Source organism: Chiloscyllium plagiosum, unplaced genomic scaffold (assembly GCF_037043375.1).
Source record: "Chiloscyllium plagiosum isolate Xiang-an unplaced genomic scaffold, Cpla_swu_hap1 HiC_scaffold_1, whole genome shotgun sequence".
In the NCBI taxonomy this organism is placed as follows: domain Eukaryota; kingdom Metazoa; phylum Chordata; class Chondrichthyes; order Orectolobiformes; family Hemiscylliidae; genus Chiloscyllium; species Chiloscyllium plagiosum.
This window is the reverse complement of record NW_028270139.1, coordinates 92,683,097-92,700,367: the sequence shown is the minus strand read 5'-3', so window position 1 is coordinate 92,700,367 and position 17,271 is coordinate 92,683,097. Positions and strand designations below refer to the sequence as shown.

The window sequence follows — 17,271 nt, the reverse complement described above, 5'->3', positions numbered from 1 at the left end:
GGGCCTGTTTCCACACTGTAATGTAATCTAATCTAATCTAATCTTTCCTAAATATTATTCTTTACAGAGATTTGATTAAGTAAGTCACTCCAAACCTGGCACAGATTACCTAATTATTTTAGACCATTTTTGACCAATAAGTTAATTCTGAGATCAAGCGACTTTGGAATATTTTGTCAGGGCATATTCTATAAGATGTACGACAATGAATGCCCTGTGCAATTTAGAATCAGGGTTTCCGTCTCACTACAGAGATGGAACCAGAGTAGCTCTGTTAGTGTTCCTGTCTACAAAAATACATAGACTCCATCAACAAACACATAGACCTGGACCCAATATACCGGCCACTACAGCGGACAGCTGAAACTGACAACCGGAAGCGGCAGGGACAGGCCACTATAAATGCTGGAGGAAACACCACAGAAGCGCTTCTCAGGAGGCTCCCAAGCACTGAGGATGTCACCTAGACAGGGGACGAAACGTTTGCAACAAAAACTTCCAGCTCGGCGAACAGAACCACAGCAAAAATACATAGAGATTAGAGCACAGGCACAAGTAACATGTAGTACCAGTGCACTCATGCATTTAGCCTCCATGTCAGCAAAATCTAAATCACTTTTAATAATCTTATTCCCATATCCCTTCATCACCTTTTCCTCTTCTATCTTCTATTTAATTTAACATAGTTTTTACCCCAAAACATAACTTGGGAAGTGAATTCTGAAGCCTGACATCGCTGTGTTGAAGCATCTCTTGGTCTCTTTTGTTGTATCATTTTGTACCTTTGATTTCTGCTCCTTATCCTTCAACCATTGAAGACAGTCTGCTTCTATCTACTGTGTATCATCCTTTGCATCTTTTAGTTGTTCTAAGACAATTAGATGTAGGAGCAGAAGTTGGCCATTCAGCCCATCGAGACTTCTCTAAGATCATGGCTGATCTGATAACCTTTAAGTCCATCTTCCTACCTTTAAGCCATACCCTTGATTCCCTTAGCGATTCAATATATTAAATATTCTAAACTACTCTTTGTAACAAATTCCACTGATTAATCACCCTCTGAGGGAAGCATTTCCAGTAAAGTGTAATATTGCTGGTGCTGTATTTTGAAAAATGCACATAAAATGCTGGAAAAATGCATAATGCAGGATAAAATATTCAGCAAAAAATATTGGGTGCTTGTGTTAAACAGGTGGCAATAAGTGTCATGATTTGGAGATGCCGGTGTTGGACTGGGGTGTATAAAGTTAAAAATCACACAACACCAGGTTATAGTCCAACAGGTTTAATTGGAAGCACACTAGCTTGCGGAGCGATGCTCCTTCATCCACAACCACCTGATGAAGGAGCAGTGCTCTGAAAGCTAGTGTGCTTACACAAAATTTGTGAAGGTTTGTAGCTCAGGTTGAGGTTTAGGGTGTAGGTTTGCTCGCTGAGCTGTAGGTTTGATATCCAGACGTTTCATTACCTGGCTAGGTGACATTATCAGTGGCGACCTCCAAGTGAAGCGAAGCTGTTGTCTCCTGCTTTCTATTTATATCTTTCTCCTGGATGGGGTTCCTGGGGTTTGTGGTGATGTCATTTCCTGTTTGTTTTCTGAGAGGTTGATAGATGGCATCTAGATCTATGCGTTTGTTTATGGCGTTGTGGTTGGAGTGCCAGGCCTCGCATTACAATTAAACCTGTTGGACTATAACGTGGTGTTGCGCAATAATTGTGGGTGACTTTTAAACTACATGTCAACTGGATAAGTCAAATTGGTTAATGAGGTGTTTACTGAATGCTTTTGAGGTAGTTACTTAGAGCAGCATTTCTGGAACTGACAGAAAGCAGGCTATATTTGACTTGGTACTGTGTAATGTACCAGATTTCATTAATGACATCAGGATTAAGGCACTCGTAGGTAGCAGCAACCATAATATGATTGAATTTTACATTGTGTTTGAAAGGGAGAAGAGAGTAGTATTTTAAACTTTATAAAAGGGCAACCTTTTGAGCTAGCTGAAGTGAACTGGGATGTTAAGCTAGGAGGTAGATCAGTAGTTATATTCCTATGTTCTATGTTCTATGTAAGGGTATATTTAAGAATATTCACTATAACTACATTCCTACTATAAGGAAAATTTACAAGAGCAGGACCCACTATCCATAATTAACTAAAGAAGTTAGAGAAAAATCCGGTGCTTTCCAGTGGTTATCCTTTGAATCCCAGCAACATCCTGGTACATCTTTCCTTAACCCTCTCCAATTTAGTAACATCCTTCCTACAGCAGGGTGACCAGAACTGTACACAGTACTCCAAAAGTGGTCTCACCAATATCATGTACAACCTCAACATGACCTCCCAACTCCTATACTCAGTGGTCTGAGCAATGAAAGCAAGCATGCTAAATACATTCTTAACCTCTTACAACACAATACCTCCACACAACTGATCCCTATCCATTTGCCTATATTTAAATCCAAATCCAAATATTATAATACACCTTTCATCATAGCACAGGTTAGCTAAATGAATGTGATTTAATTATATAGAGATTTGGCTGCAGGATGAGATTGGGAACTGAATAGATAAAAAGAAAAGGAAGAGATTTGATAGCATTCACAATAAGGAATTACATTAATAAGTTAGTAAGAAAGAATGATCAATCCAAGGACTAAGATGTAGAATCAGTTTGGGTGGAGCTAAGAAACAGCAAAGGGAAAGAAACATTGATGGATATTGTCTATAGAACATCAAACTGTAAACCTAATAATGGGCATACTACAGGTTAGAAAATTAAAGCTGCATGCAATCTGGGATACAGTAATCATGGTGAGTTTAGTTGCATTTAGATTGGTTTAGCACTATGAAGTTTGAATTGTTGATATCTGTGCATGATCGGCCTCAGGAACAGGATGTTGAGGAGTTAGGAATCAGGCATTATTAGATTTGGTTTAATGAGAAAGGACTAACTAAAAAGACGTTCCCTTGGTGTAAAAGAATCTTTAGGAAATAGTGACCATAATAAAACATAGGAAAAAACAACCTACTTGATTAGTGCCCATCCACCTCCTTCATTGTTCACATCAATACTTAGGTGGCAGTGTGTACCATCAATGTAACCAAGATGTAACTCACCATAGCTCCTCCAATATCACCATTCCCATCCCTTGACCCCATCATGTGCAGCAGATGAACGGAAGCACCACCACTAGCAAGTTCCTCAGTGTTGAATGATATCAGCTTTTATTGAATCACTTACCAGCAGTAAGAAGTGATTTTTTTAAATTCATTCATGGGATGTGGGTATTGCTGGCTAGGCTAGCTTTTGTTCCCCACCCCTTAATGCCCAGATAACGGTTAAGAGTCAGCCACATTGCTGTTGGTCTGGAGTCACATGAAGGCCAGACCAGGTTAAGGGCCTTAGTGACCCTGAATGATCTTTTCCCACAACAATTGCCAATAGTTTTATGGCCATCAAAGGAATATTGTGTGCAATTCTGGTCTCCCTGCTATAGCAAGGATGTTGTGAAACTTGAAAGGGTTTGGAAAATATTTACAAGGATTTTGCAAGGGTTGGAGGGTTTGAGTTATATAATATATCATGTATAATATATAAAGACTGGGGCTATTTTTACTGGAGTGTCAGAGGCTGAGGGATGACTTTATAGAGGTTTATAAAATCATGAGGGGCATTCTCCCCAGGGTGGAGGAGTCCAAAACTAGAAGGCATAGGTTTAGGTTAGAGGAGAAAGATTTAAAAGGAAACTAAGGTGCAACCTTTTCAAGCAGAGGGTGGTATGGGTATGGAATGAGCTGCCTGAGGAAGTGGTGGAGGCTGGTGCAATTACAGCATTTAAAAGGCATTTGGATGGGTACATGAACAGGAAGGGTTTAGAGGTATGTAGGCCAAATACTGGCAAATGGAACTAGATTTATTTAGAATGTGTAGTCAATATGGACGAGCTGGACCGAAGGGCCTGTTTCCATACTGTATATCTCTATGACTCTATGAGAAAGAACAAAGAACAAATAACAAAGAAAATTAGAACACAGGAACAGGCCCTTCGGCCCTCCAAGCCTGCGTCGATCCAGATCCTCTATCTAAACCTGCCACCTATTTTCCAAGAATCTGTGTCCCTCTGCTCCCTGTCCATTCATGTATCTGTCTAGATGAATCTTAAATGACGCTACCAAGCCCGCCTCTACCACCTTTGCTGGCAACGTGTTCCATGCACCCACCACCCTCTGTGTAAAGAACTTTCCACACATATCTCCCTTAAACTTTTCATCTCTCACCTTGAGCTTGTGACCCCTAGTAATTGAGACCCCACTTTGGGGAAAAAGCTTCTTGCTATCCATCCTATTTGTACCTCTCGTGGTTTTGTAGACCTCAATCAGGTCCCCTCTCAGCCTGCGTCTTTCTAATGAAAATAATCCTAATCAACTCAACTCTCTCTCCATAGCTAGCACCCTCCATACCAGGCAACATCCTGGTGAACCTCCTCTGCACCCTCTCCAAACACATATTCCGGACTGTTAATGCCAGATTTGTATTGAATGCAAATTCCACCATCTGTCATGGCAGGATTTGAACCCAGGTCCCCGGAACATTACTTGGGTCATTAGATTAATAGTATTAATGATAATACCAGTAGGGCATCACCTCCCCATGTGGTCTTTCAAACGAGTGTGTTCTGGGTCTTCAAGAGAGAAAAATAGAAACAGAAGAGATTGATTAAATTTTATTGCTCTCTTTGCAACCTAGTTTTCGAACAGTTAGGTTTTTTTTGCGAGAATCTTTCAGTTAGAGTTAATGGTAATTGTCTTTTTCCGAGGATGGTGGATTTCAAGTTTAGGGGGCACATTTTTAAGGTGAGAGGAGAGAGAGGACATGAGGGGCAAATCTTTTACACACAGGATGTTTCATGTGTGGAATGGATGTCCAGAGGAAGTGATAGATGGGGTTAACATTACAATGTTTAAAAGACTTTTGGATAAGTACAGGAATAGAAAAGGTTTGGAGAGAAATGAGCCAGGAGCAGGCAGGTGGGACTAGTTTAGTTTGGGATTATGGACGGCCTGGACTGGTTGGATAGAAGGGGCTGTTTCTGTGCTGTATGACCCGATGACTCTAAAGCATCAGTTTTAAGAAAATGTCTATATAATTGAGTAGCAGGTCAGATGTAAAAAATGGCACAAAATGTCTAAAAGGTTAATCATAAATGTAATTAGACTAAGAGGAAGCTAACTAAAAGTGGAAAAACAGATTGCAAGTGTTTCTATAAATATTGGAAAAAGAGAAGAGTAAAAAAAAAGTGAGAGTTGGTCTTCTAGAGAGTGAGAATGAGGAGTTCATTGTAGATAATCTCATGATGGCAGAAGTAACGAGTAAATGCTTCCATTTTCAGCATGGTGGAGACATAAAAACATCCCACTACATCAGGAGGTTGAAGGAAGAGAGGCACTTGATGAAATTATAATCACTAGAGAAGCAGTCCTGAGCAGTTTAAATTGAAAAGTGGGTTGATAAAGCTCTGGATTCTAATGGACTTCATACTATAGGCAGCTAATGAGGTATTAGATGTGTTGGTGTTAATTTCCCAAAATTTGTTCAATGCTGGGAAGGTTCCATTAATTTAAATAATAGCAATTTGTGGGCGGCACGGTGGCACAGTGGTTAGCACTGTTGCCTCACAGCGCCAGAGACCCGGGTTCAATTCCCGCCTCAGGCGACTGACTGTGTGGAGTTTGCACATTCTCCCCGTGTCTGCGTGGGTTTGCTCCGGTTTCCTCCCACAGTCCAAAAATGTGCAGGTCAGGTGAATTGGTCATGCTAAATTGCCCAAAATTTGTTCAATGCTGGGAAGGTCATGCTAAATTGCCCGTAATGTTAGGTGCAGGGGTAAATGTAGGGGAATGGGTTTGGGTGGGTTGCGCTTTGGCAGGTCGGTGTGGACTTGTTGGGCGGAAGGGCCTGTTTCCACATTGTAAGTAATCTAATCGAATCTAAAGTAATCTAATCAAATATAAACCTGCTATTCAAGAAAGATGCCAGGCAGAAGATAGGCAACGATAAGACAGTTAGCTTGATGATTGTCATAGGGAAGCTTTAAGAATCAGTTATTAAGGAAGTTATAACTGGGTACTTGGAAAACTGAAGGCAATTAGTAAAATTCAGCATTGTTTTGTGAAAGGCAATTCAGTTTAACCAATATTTTGGAATCCTTTGAAAGGGTAACATGTGCTGTAGATAAAGGGGAGCTGCTGATATGCTGTATTTGGATTTCCAAAAGGCATTTAGCAAGCCTGTACATAAAGGTTATTGTACAAACTATGACCTCATGGTATAGGGATCCATGGCATGGATGGAAGACTGGCTGGCTAACAGAAAACTGAGAATATGCATAAATGAGTCCCTTTCAAATTGGAAGGAGATGATGAGTACTATCCCACAGAGATCTGTGCTGGCCCTTGACTTTTTATAATTTATAATAATGACTTAGATAAAGGGAACAATGGAGTGGGCCTAAATTTGCAGATGCTGTAAAGATATGCAGGAATGTATGTTGTGAAGATGACGTAATAAAGATGCAGAATGATACAGACAGGTTAAGTGAATGGGCAAAGATATGGCAAATGAAAAATAAAATGGTAAAATCTGAAGTTGTCTATTTTGGCAGCATTAATAAAGATGCAGAGTATTATTTAAACAATGAATGCCGAATTCTGAGGTGCAGGGTGCCTGATGTTCCAGCGCATGACTCTCAAAAGGTTAGGATGCAAACATTTATTATGAGAGGAATTGAACATGAAGGTAACACTATTATTCTTCAGTTATGCAGGGCAATGGTGCACAATTTGATTATTGTGTGGTTTTGGTCTCCTTATTTAATGACAGATGTGAATTCACTGGAGGTGGTTCAGTGGAGATTTTCTAGATTTATAAATCGAATTAGTGTTTTTTCTTTTGAAAAAATATTGGACATGTTTGGGCTTGTTTTCACTAGAGATCAGAAAAGTGATGCTCCGTTTGAAGTTTGTAGGATCCTTGACAGGGTGAACATGGAAAGGATGTGTCTACTTGTGAATCAGTCCAGAACTAGGGGACACTGTTTTAAAATTAGGGGTTCACCTTTTGGACAGAGAAGACCGAAACTGTTTTCTCGCAGAGAATTGTGTAAGTTTGGAACATTCTGCTTTAGAAGTTGATGGAGAGGAGTTATTGAATATTTACAATATGGAGATGGATACATTTAGTTAAGCAAAGGAGTCAGCATTTGATGGGGAACAGACCCAATTATCTTGACTCTTTCCTTCCACTTTAGCTCATCAATCCTTTATCCATACTCATATATCATCCTATAAGCCATGTGCACTTTACCTTATGTAGTAACCTTTGATGTAGCACCCTATCAGATACCCTTCTAGAAGTAAAGTATAACTGCATTTTCCAGTTTCCCTCTAAGTACAGTAAACCTTGTTTTAACTGGAACTCTCGATAAACTGGCAAAAATTATTGAGCTGAAATATCAGAAGTTTACTGTATTATCACAATGTCTGAGTAGTCAGTTGTGGGTGTGAGTCAGAAGACTCTCTACCAGTAAGTTTTACTTAGGGCAAAGTTGCATTATTATTTAAATTATTTATGCAGTAAGTAAAGTTTAACAGTGATGTGTATAGGCCCTGCATTATGTTTCTATTACTTAGTGTGTGTTTTTACATTGATTATGTGGACCTCTTGAATATTTAATCTAGTCCCACAGGTGCCTGCTAATAAAAAGTTTGTTGTCCTACGAATGTTACTTTGTCAAAAAACTTTAATAGAATAGTTGGACATGATTTTCCTTTCCCCAAATCTTGTTGGCCTGACCTATCATATTTATTTTGAGCATCCTGTTATAATAATGTGTTCTAGCATCTTCCTATGATAGATGTTAGGCTAACTGGTCCAAGATTTCTTGCTTTTCTACTTTTATTCTTCCTTGAACAAAGGTATTACTTTGCTGTTTTCTACATCTGGGTCCACTCCAGAATTGAAGGAATTGTGGAAGATTCTGCCAATGCATCTACAATCTATGCCACCATTTATTTAAAAACCTTTGATGTGGGCCATCTGATCCTGTAGGTCCAATCATTATCTTAGCATCTCTTTTCTGGTGATGGAGATTGCTTTAAGTTCTTCCCTCCCTGATACCTCATGATTACCATTGGGCAGTCCTCTAAGTCTTCTACTGTGAAGACAGATTTAAAATAACAGTTGACCTTCTCTACCATATGATAATTTTCCATTATCAATTCACCAGACTCACTGTCTGGAGGACCAACACCAATTTCAGTTACTCTTCTGTTATTCAAGTACTTGCAGTAAGGTGCTTGTTAAATGGGTTTTTAAAATCACTTGCTAGTTTACTCTCATAATCTGCTTTCTGTCCCTTTATTACATTTTTAGTCATTCTTTGTTCATTCTTAAATTCTACCCAGACCTCTGACTCGCCATTAATCTTTGCAGATTTGTGCAGTGTTTTAATTTAATACTATCTTTAATTTCCTTATTTAGTCAGAGTGATGCATCATTCTCAAAGAGCCTTTCTTTAAACTGAGATAGATCTTTGCTGAAATTTATTAAGTATCTCCTTTAAGATCTGCAACTGCAAATCTACTGTCCTAACCTGTAACCTAGATCCCCATGTTGCTTTTGCCAGCTTTCCCTTATACCCTCACAGATAACGTTATTTTCGATTAAAACACTAGTCATGGACCCACGCTTCTCCTTTACAAACTGAATATTAAGCTCGATCATGTTGTGATCATTGCCACCCAGAGGCTCCTTTACTTTGAACTTATTAATTAATGCCTGTCTCACTGCACATTACTAGGTCTCTGGGCCTGTTTCCTGGTTGACTCTATAAGGTACTAAGAAATTGTCCTGCAGCCACTTTATAAGCTTATTTTCTAAGATAGCTTTGTTAACTGGATTCTGCCAAATTACATGTGTATGAAAGTCACCCATGGTATTGTATATTTCTTACACACTCCATTTGAAAGGAGAAGGAAAAGGTAACGTCCAACTTAAAGCAATCACCGTCACCAAGAAAAAGATGCAAAGACAATGATTGGACCTGCAAACTAATGAATCAATTTGATTTCAATTTGATAATGTAGGGAAGTACCAGGAGAAGTGTAAACATACAGCAGAGAAGGGAGAAAAAGGAGATAAGTGATTCAAAGAAACGCCATGCGTTAGGAAAGAAGTGAAGGTTCTTGAGAGGATGCAGAAGCAAGTTACCAGAAAAATTCCAGAGAATGTGGGACTTTAGCTGCAAGGTTCATTTGGAAAAGCTGGGGTTATGGGAGATTTGATAGCAGTGTATATGACAGGCTTAAATAAGGTAGGCAGCTGATTGTGCAAGAATTAAATGAAGATTTTGCAGATTTTGAGCAAGACATGCAGGGAATGTGAGGAGGAATATTTTTGCACAGTGACTGATAATGACCTGATACTTGCATCCACAAGGGTGCTGTAAATGGTGACAGTCGAGGAGTTCAAAAGGAAATTGATTGGGCACTTGAAAGAGGTAAATCAGTAGGGCTACAGATTCAAGAACAAGCGTGGGACAAACTGAAATTCCTCACAGGGATTGGTCATAGACTAGATGGACTGAGTGGCCTTCTTCATTATTTTGTGGCTCAGATTTTTGTGAAAATTGGCTGAGGGGCCAGATTCTTTTAAAAATAACAGCAGGGCATGGATTTGCATATCCCAAATCTATTAACAAGAAATCCCACTTTGCTGGTAGGGGAAAGGGTGTGAATTGCATGGGCGGAAACCCAAGCTCAGCAGGACTATTTGAAATTAGTGCTAAGTTGTCACAGACTCCATTTTGAATATAGGCAAAAGTGAGGACTGCAGAATCTGGAAACCAGAGTTTAGATCAGAGTGGTGCTGGAAAAGCACAGCAAGTTAGGCAGCATCCGAGGAGCAGGAAAATCGATGTTTTGGGCAAAAGCCGTTCAGAAGGGCTTTTGCCCGAAACGTCGATTTTCCTGCTCCGCGGATGCTGCCTGACCTGCTGTGCTTTTCCAGCACCACTCTGATCTAAACTCCATTTTGAATTCCAAGTGTCTTAACTTGCAGAATGAGCATCACAAATTTATGGAGTACATGTAAAAACATTTGAACAGAAGAAAAAGCCTGGATAAGTGCCATGGTCCGAAGTTATTTCAACCCCTACCTCTTTAAAAGTAAAAAAAATGCACAGTGTGCAGCTCTCAGTTTAAGTGAAAAACAATGGATGTTTGGACTGCTTAGATTTACAGGCCAACTGACATTTCTTAGTAACATCTATTTGTTCATGCATTCTAATGGAGTTCATTGTTGAGATTTCAGAAAAGCGATGATTACACCTGAGGTCATTCTAAATGCTCGTCTGAGTTTCAGAAGCTCCCAAAGCTCTTACTGTGTCAGGGGTGGCTAAATTCACATTCATATTTGTGATTTAAAGAGGTTATTAAATGATAAATTTCTATAATGTGATTACTTAACTGAAATTAATATTTTAGAAGATTGAACATTTGAGGGAATTTTATATATTTGAATGAGCTTCAACAATGAGAGATTTCTTCTCTGTATCAAGTGTATATGAAATCCACTGGATTGTTAGAAGTTATTGTTTTCATATTCACATAACTCCAGAGGTCTCCCAATATTGAATACTATGGAGGTGGCATAGAGGGTATTTGTGACATGGAATTCCAGTGGGGCTATGGAGATGCCATGATGGGTTTAAGGTGACGTGTAGCTGGCATATGGATTATGAAGTGACATGGATGGCGAATGGAGTGGGCAGATAAGGGGTCTCAGATATGATGATTAGAGAGCCCAAACAGCTTTTAAAATAATCATGACAAAGTCCTGGAAAATTGAAGTAGGTCACCAGCAATTACTTGACCGTCCCTCACAGATATTTGTATCATTGACTGCTAGGGTGAAGTGCCAGAAGACTGGAGGGTGGTTAATGTTGTGCCATTGTTTAAGGAAGGCTGCAAGGAAAAGCTAGGGAATTATAGACCAGTGAGCCTGACGTCAGTTGTTGGAGGGGACTCTGAGAGATAGGATTTGCATGCATTTTGAAATGCAAGGACTGATTAGGGACAGTCAGTATTGCTTTCTGTGGGGAAAATTGTGCCTCACAAACTGGGTTGAGTATTTTGAAGTGGTTACAAAGAAGATGGATGAAGGCAGAGTGGTGAACATTGTCTACATGGACTTTAGCAATAAGGTTCTGCGTGGTCAACTGATTAGTAAGATTAAATCACATGGCATTCAGGGAGAGCTAGCCAATTGGATATAAAATTGGCTTGATAATAGGAGACAGAGGATGATGGTAGAGGTTGCTTTTTGGACTGGAGGCCTGTGACCAATGCTGTGCAACAAGGATCGGTGCTGGGTCCACTCATGCTCATTTATATAAATGATTTGGCTGAGAATATAGCAGGCATGGTGAGTAAGTTTGAGGATGACACTAAAATTGGTGGTATTGTGGACAGTGAAGAAGGTTAACTGAGGGTACAGCCTCATCTTGATCAACTGGGTCAGTGGGCCGAGAAATAGCAGATGCAGTTTAATTTAGACAAATGCGAGGTATTGCATTTTGGTAAGAAAAACCAACTCATGACTTACACAGTTAATGATAGGGCTCTGGGGAGTGTTGTCAAACAGAGAGACCTCGGTGTGTGGGTATATAGTTCCTTGAAAGTGATGCCACAGGTAGACAGGATGATGAAGAAGGCATGTGGCAAACTTGCTTTCATTGGTCAGAGCATTGAATATAATACATCTTTATGCAGCTGCACAGGACATTAGTTAAGCCACTTTGAGAATTCTACATCCAGTTCTGGTTGCCCTGTTATAAGAAAGATGTTGCTAAACTAGAAAGGGTGCAGAAAAATTTTACAAGATGTTGCTGGGACTGGAGGTTTCAGTTTCAGTGAGAGGCTGGATAGGCTGGGATTTCTTTCTCTGGAATGTAGGAGGCTGAGGGATGACCTTGCAGAGGCTTATAAAATCATGAGGGGCATAGATAAAGGGATTAGCCAAGGTATTTTCCACAGGCTGGGGAGTCCAAAACTAGAGGGCAGAGACTTAAGGTGAGAGGTGAAAGATATAAAAAGGACCTGAGCAGTAATTTTCTTACACAGAGGATGGTGCAGGTATGCCGGAGGAAGTGGTAGAGGCAGATACCGTACAACATTTAAAAGACATCTGGACAGGTGCATGGATAGGAAAGGTTTAGAGGGATATTGGCTAAATGCAGCTATATAAGTCAGTGTTTTCTCAACCCAAGACCCTACCTTTGTAGGGCCTCCCACCCAACCACCTCCTCTAACCTTAAAGAATAAGGATATATCAGGTAAGCATCTCTTCTTTTTTACTTTGTGATAAGGGGACTAGCAGTGATGGCAGTGCAGGGAGAGCAATTTTCCTCCTGCATGATGTTTGAGGTGAGGGACGCCATTAGTGTCCCATCCAAGTACATCTGCAGGAAGTGCACCCAACTCTCGCTCCTCCAAGACCGTGTTAGGGAACTGGAGCAGGAGATGAATGAACTTCGGATCATTCGGGAGGCAGAGGCTGTGATAGATAAGAGTTACAGGGAAGTAGTTACTCCTAGGCACAAAGAAAGCTGGGTGACTGTTCGAAGGGGGAAAAGAAACGGACCGTCAGTGGAGGGATCCCTTGTGGTCATTCCCCTGAAAAACATGTATACTGTTTTGGACACTGTTGAGGGGTACGACTTACCAGGGATATGCAGTGGGGCCCAGGTCTCTGGCGCAGAGCCTGTCCCTGTTGCACAGAAGTGAAGGAGGGAAAGGAGGAATGTGTTAGTCATTGGGGACTCAATAGTTAGAGGCTCAGATGGAAGGCTTGTAGGGAATGAACGCGACTCACGGTTGGTGTGTTGCCTCCAGGTGCCAGGGTCCGTGATGTCTCGGATTGTATCTTTGGGGTCCTGAAGGGAGAGGGTGACCAGCCTCTAGTCGTTGTCCATGTAGCTACCAACGACATAGGTAGAAAGAGGGATAGAGATGTAAGGCAGGATTCCAGGGAGCTCGGGTGGAAGCTGAGAGCTAGAACAAACAGAGTTGTTGTCTCTGGTTTGTTACCTGTGCCACGTGATAGCGAGGCAAGTATTAAGGAGAGATTTCAGCTGAACATGTGGCTGCAAGGATGGTGCAGGAGGGAGGGTTTCAGGTTCTTCGGTAATTGGGTCTCATTCTGGGGAAGGTGGGACTTGTACAAACAGGACGATCTTCACTTGAACCAGAGGGGTACTAATATCCTGGATGGGAAATTTGCTGGTGCTATTCGGGTGGGTTTAAACTAGCTCAGCAGGGGGATGGGAACCAGAGGTGCAGCTGCAGTGCACAGGAGGATGAGAGTAGGAAGGACAGGGACAGGATTTCAGGGTCACAGGAATGTGCTGGCAGACAGCAAAGTGGTTTGAAGTGTCTACTTCAACGCCAGAAGTATCCAAAATAAGGTAGGTGAGCTTGCAGCATGGATAGGTACCTGGGACTTTGATGTTGTGGCCATTTCGGAGACATGGATAGAGCCGGGTGAGGAATGGATGTTGCAGGTTCCAAGGTTTAGATCTTTAATTAAGAATAGGCAAGGTGGTAAAAGAGGGGGAGGTGTGGTCTTGTTAGTCAAGGTGTCTGAGAACTTTTGATGAGGACTCGTCAACTGAGGTAGTGTGGGCTGAGGTTAGAAACAGGAGAGGAGGGGTCACACTGCTTGGAGGTTTTTCTAAGCCTCTGCAAAGTTCCAGGGAGGTGGAAGAGAGGATTGGCGAAATGATTTTGGGTAGGAGTGAAAGGGATGGGGTGGTCATTATGTGGGACTTTAACTTCCCCAACATTGACTGGAAATGCTATAACTCCAGTACGTCGGATGGATCAGTTTTTGCCCAATGTGTACAGGAGGGTTTCCTGACACAGTATGTTAAAGGGCCGACAAGAGGGGAGGCCACTCTGGATTTGGTGCTTGGTAATGAACCAGTCCAGGTGTTTGATTTAGTTGTAGGTGATCACTTTGGAGAGAGTGACCATTAATCAGTTAGGTTTAGTTGAGCGATGGAAAGGGATAGGTACATGCCACAGGTCAAGAGTTATCGATGGGGCAAGGGCAATTATAAAGCAATTAGGCAAGAATTAGGATGCATTGAATGAGGTAGCAAAATGCAGGGGATGCAGACAATGGAAATGTGGAGCTGGTTTAAGGAACAGATATTGCGTGTCCTCGACAGGTATGTCCCTGTCAGGCAGGGAGGAAGTGATAAGGTAAGGGAACCGTGGTTTTCTATAGAAATTGCATCTTTTGTTATGAAGAAGAAGGAGGTTTATGTGTTGATGAGGCAAGATGGTTCAGATGAAGCGATGGAAAGTTACAGATCAGCTAGGAAGGATTTAAAGAGAGAGTTAACAAGAGCAAAGAGAGGACACGGACAGTCTTTAGAAAATAGAATAAAGGAGAACCCTTAAGTTTTCTATAGGTATATGAGGAATAAAAGGATGATCAAAGTTTGTGAGAAGATTTGTAACTCGGGTGCTCGTTGTTATGGTTCTGTTCCCTGAGCTGGGAATTTGTGTTGCAGACATTTCGTCCCCTGTCTAGGTGACATCCTCAGTGCTTGGGAGCCTCCTGTGAAGCGCTTCTGTGATCTTTCCTCCGCCATTTGTAGTGGTTTGAATCTGCTGCTTCCGGTTGTCAGTTTCAGCTGTCCACTGCAGTGGCTGGTATATAGGGTCCAGGTCGATGTGCTTATTGATTGAATCTGTGGATGAGTGCCATGCCTCCAAGATTTGGAGTCCATGTACATAGATCCCTGAAAGTTGTCACCCAGGTGGATGGTGCTGTTAAAAAGGCATACGGTGTGTTAGGTTTCATTGGTAGAGGGATTGAGTTCTGGAGCTGCAATGTCATGCTGCAACTATACAAAGCGCTGGTGCAGCCACACTTGGAATATTGTGTACAGTTCTTGTCCCCATATTTCGGGAAGGATGTGGAAGCATTGGAAAAGGTGCAGAGGAGATTTACCAGGATGTTGCCTGGTCTGGAGGGAAGGTCTTATGCGGAAAGGCTGAGAGACTTGAACCTGTTCTCATTGGCAAGAAGAAGGCTAAGAGGGGATTTGATAGAGACATACAAGATGATGAGAGGATTAGATAGAGTAGACAGTGAAAGTCTTTTTCCTAGGATGATGACGTCAGCGTGTATGAGGGGGCATGACTACAAATTGAGGGGTGATAGATTTAAGACAGACATCAGAGGCAGTTTCTTTACGCAGACAGTGGTAAGGGCGTAGAATACCCTACCTGCTAATGTAGTCAACTCAGCCACATTAGGGAGATTTAAACAATCCTTAGATAAGCACATGGATGATTTTGGGATAGTGTAGGGGGATGAGCTGAGAATAGTTCACAGGTTGATGCAACATCGATGGCCGAAGGGCCTGTTCTGCGCTGTATTGTTCTATGTTCTAAGTGTGACTATTCAGTTTTGGAAATGTGGTCAGCATGGATGTGTTGAAGATCTGTTTCTGCGCTGAATGATTCTATGACTTTATGATTGTATGACACCTCAGCTACCACTCTGCTTCCAGGGAGATTTGGTCCTATCCTCATCTCCTCATTATGAAAATTACTTATGGCAGGGTTGCTTATACCTCAGCAGGTTTGTCAAGTCAGGAACATTACTGACTCAAGCTTGAAGTCCAGCCCAATAACTGTGACCCTCCAGAGTATTTGTAGATTGGCAGCTACTATAAAATGGCATCAATAGATCTTCTAGAAATGCAGAATAAAATAAAGAGTGGGTATATTGAGAAGCTTGTGGAACCTATGGATATGTAATGGATAGGTTGTAGATTGGTTTTATCCAATTTGGATGAGATGAAACTGTGAAGAATGTATTATTTTATTTTACTTTATTTTTGATTGATTTCCTAATTCTGTTCACAATGTGTTACAACAGGATCGAGGAAAGAATTGCCATACTTTTAAAAAGTGAGGCATTGAAACTCATTGTGTGTCATGTTTATATTGTTGCTTTGCAAAAAGTGGGGAAAAGTGTAAGAGTAGATGACCTGGCTCTGGGGCTTTGTGTACAATGTGAGATTTGGCCAGCAGCAAGTTCTGATTGGTTTGTGGCATTGTGACCAGTTATTGATGCCAAAGGCTATCAGCCTGATGACAACTCTGTGGCTTCTGGGTAGCTGACCAGCTTGTGGGTGTGAATGATATTGGAAGAAGCCTTTGGCTTCCCGCAAGGGCAGAAGGTCTCTCTCTTTCTTTCCACAGTAGAATATATAAAATCTGAAGAAAATCAGTTTATATTCTCATACTGGTTGTAAGTTGTTGCTTTTAAGTCAGAGAAATATAATTTCTGAACCAGTTGCTCTGTGCCTCCTGTGAAAATCCTGTTGGAAAGGATCAGCGAATGGAAAAACTTGAGAAATAAAAGGAATGCTGCATCAAATCCTGAGGTCTGGTGGTGCCATTGATCTTTATGTTAACATTATTTAACATTTCTCAACATTTGTGATGACCCATGACAATAGAGACACATGACTTCCAATAGTCGAGAGAGTGTGGTGCTGGAAAAAGCACAGCAGGTCGTGCAGCATCTGAGGAGCGGGAAAATCGAAGTTTCAGACAGGAGCCCTTCATCAGGAATGATTTCCAGCACCCTACCCTGGTGATGCAGGAGAATGCATCCTAGGTTGCTGAGGGGAATATGTGTACAAATTGTGGAGATGCTGGTGCAATCTTCTAAACTCCTTTGATACAGAATGATGTAAAAGGACTGGAAAATTGCAAAGTATTGCACCTTAGATCAATAAAGACAGGAATGATAACTGTTGCAATCATAGGCCTGCCACTTTAATATTGATAGGGAAACATTTTGGCAACAATAATCTGGGAAAACATTAGTCACCACTTAGTCAACTATGGACAAAAAAATAAAGATTGAAGCAGCTCAGAGTTGATAAGGGCACATTCTGTTTGAATAATTTGATTGAGGTTTTTGCCAAGAGCAAATTTAATCAGGGCATCATATGGAATTGAGGTTGAAGATCGTGTTGAATGCAGCTCCTACTTCCATTTCTTACATACTTCGATGGTGACTGAAGGTCAATTTTTGCAACTTCCAAAGGCCGTTGGATAAATGACCACATGTTAGGCTTGCCAGTGAAATAAAAGCTTGAGATAAAAGGGTCTGGAGT

At 41.2% G+C, this 17,271-nt stretch overlaps 1 protein-coding gene across 3 annotated transcripts in view; it reads left to right on the top strand.

Annotated features, from left to right (window-relative positions):
- The window catches only part of LOC122549391 (uncharacterized), a 124,351-nt gene that overhangs the window by 44,630 nt on the left and 62,450 nt on the right, over nt 1–17,271 (top strand). The window lies entirely within an intron of this gene.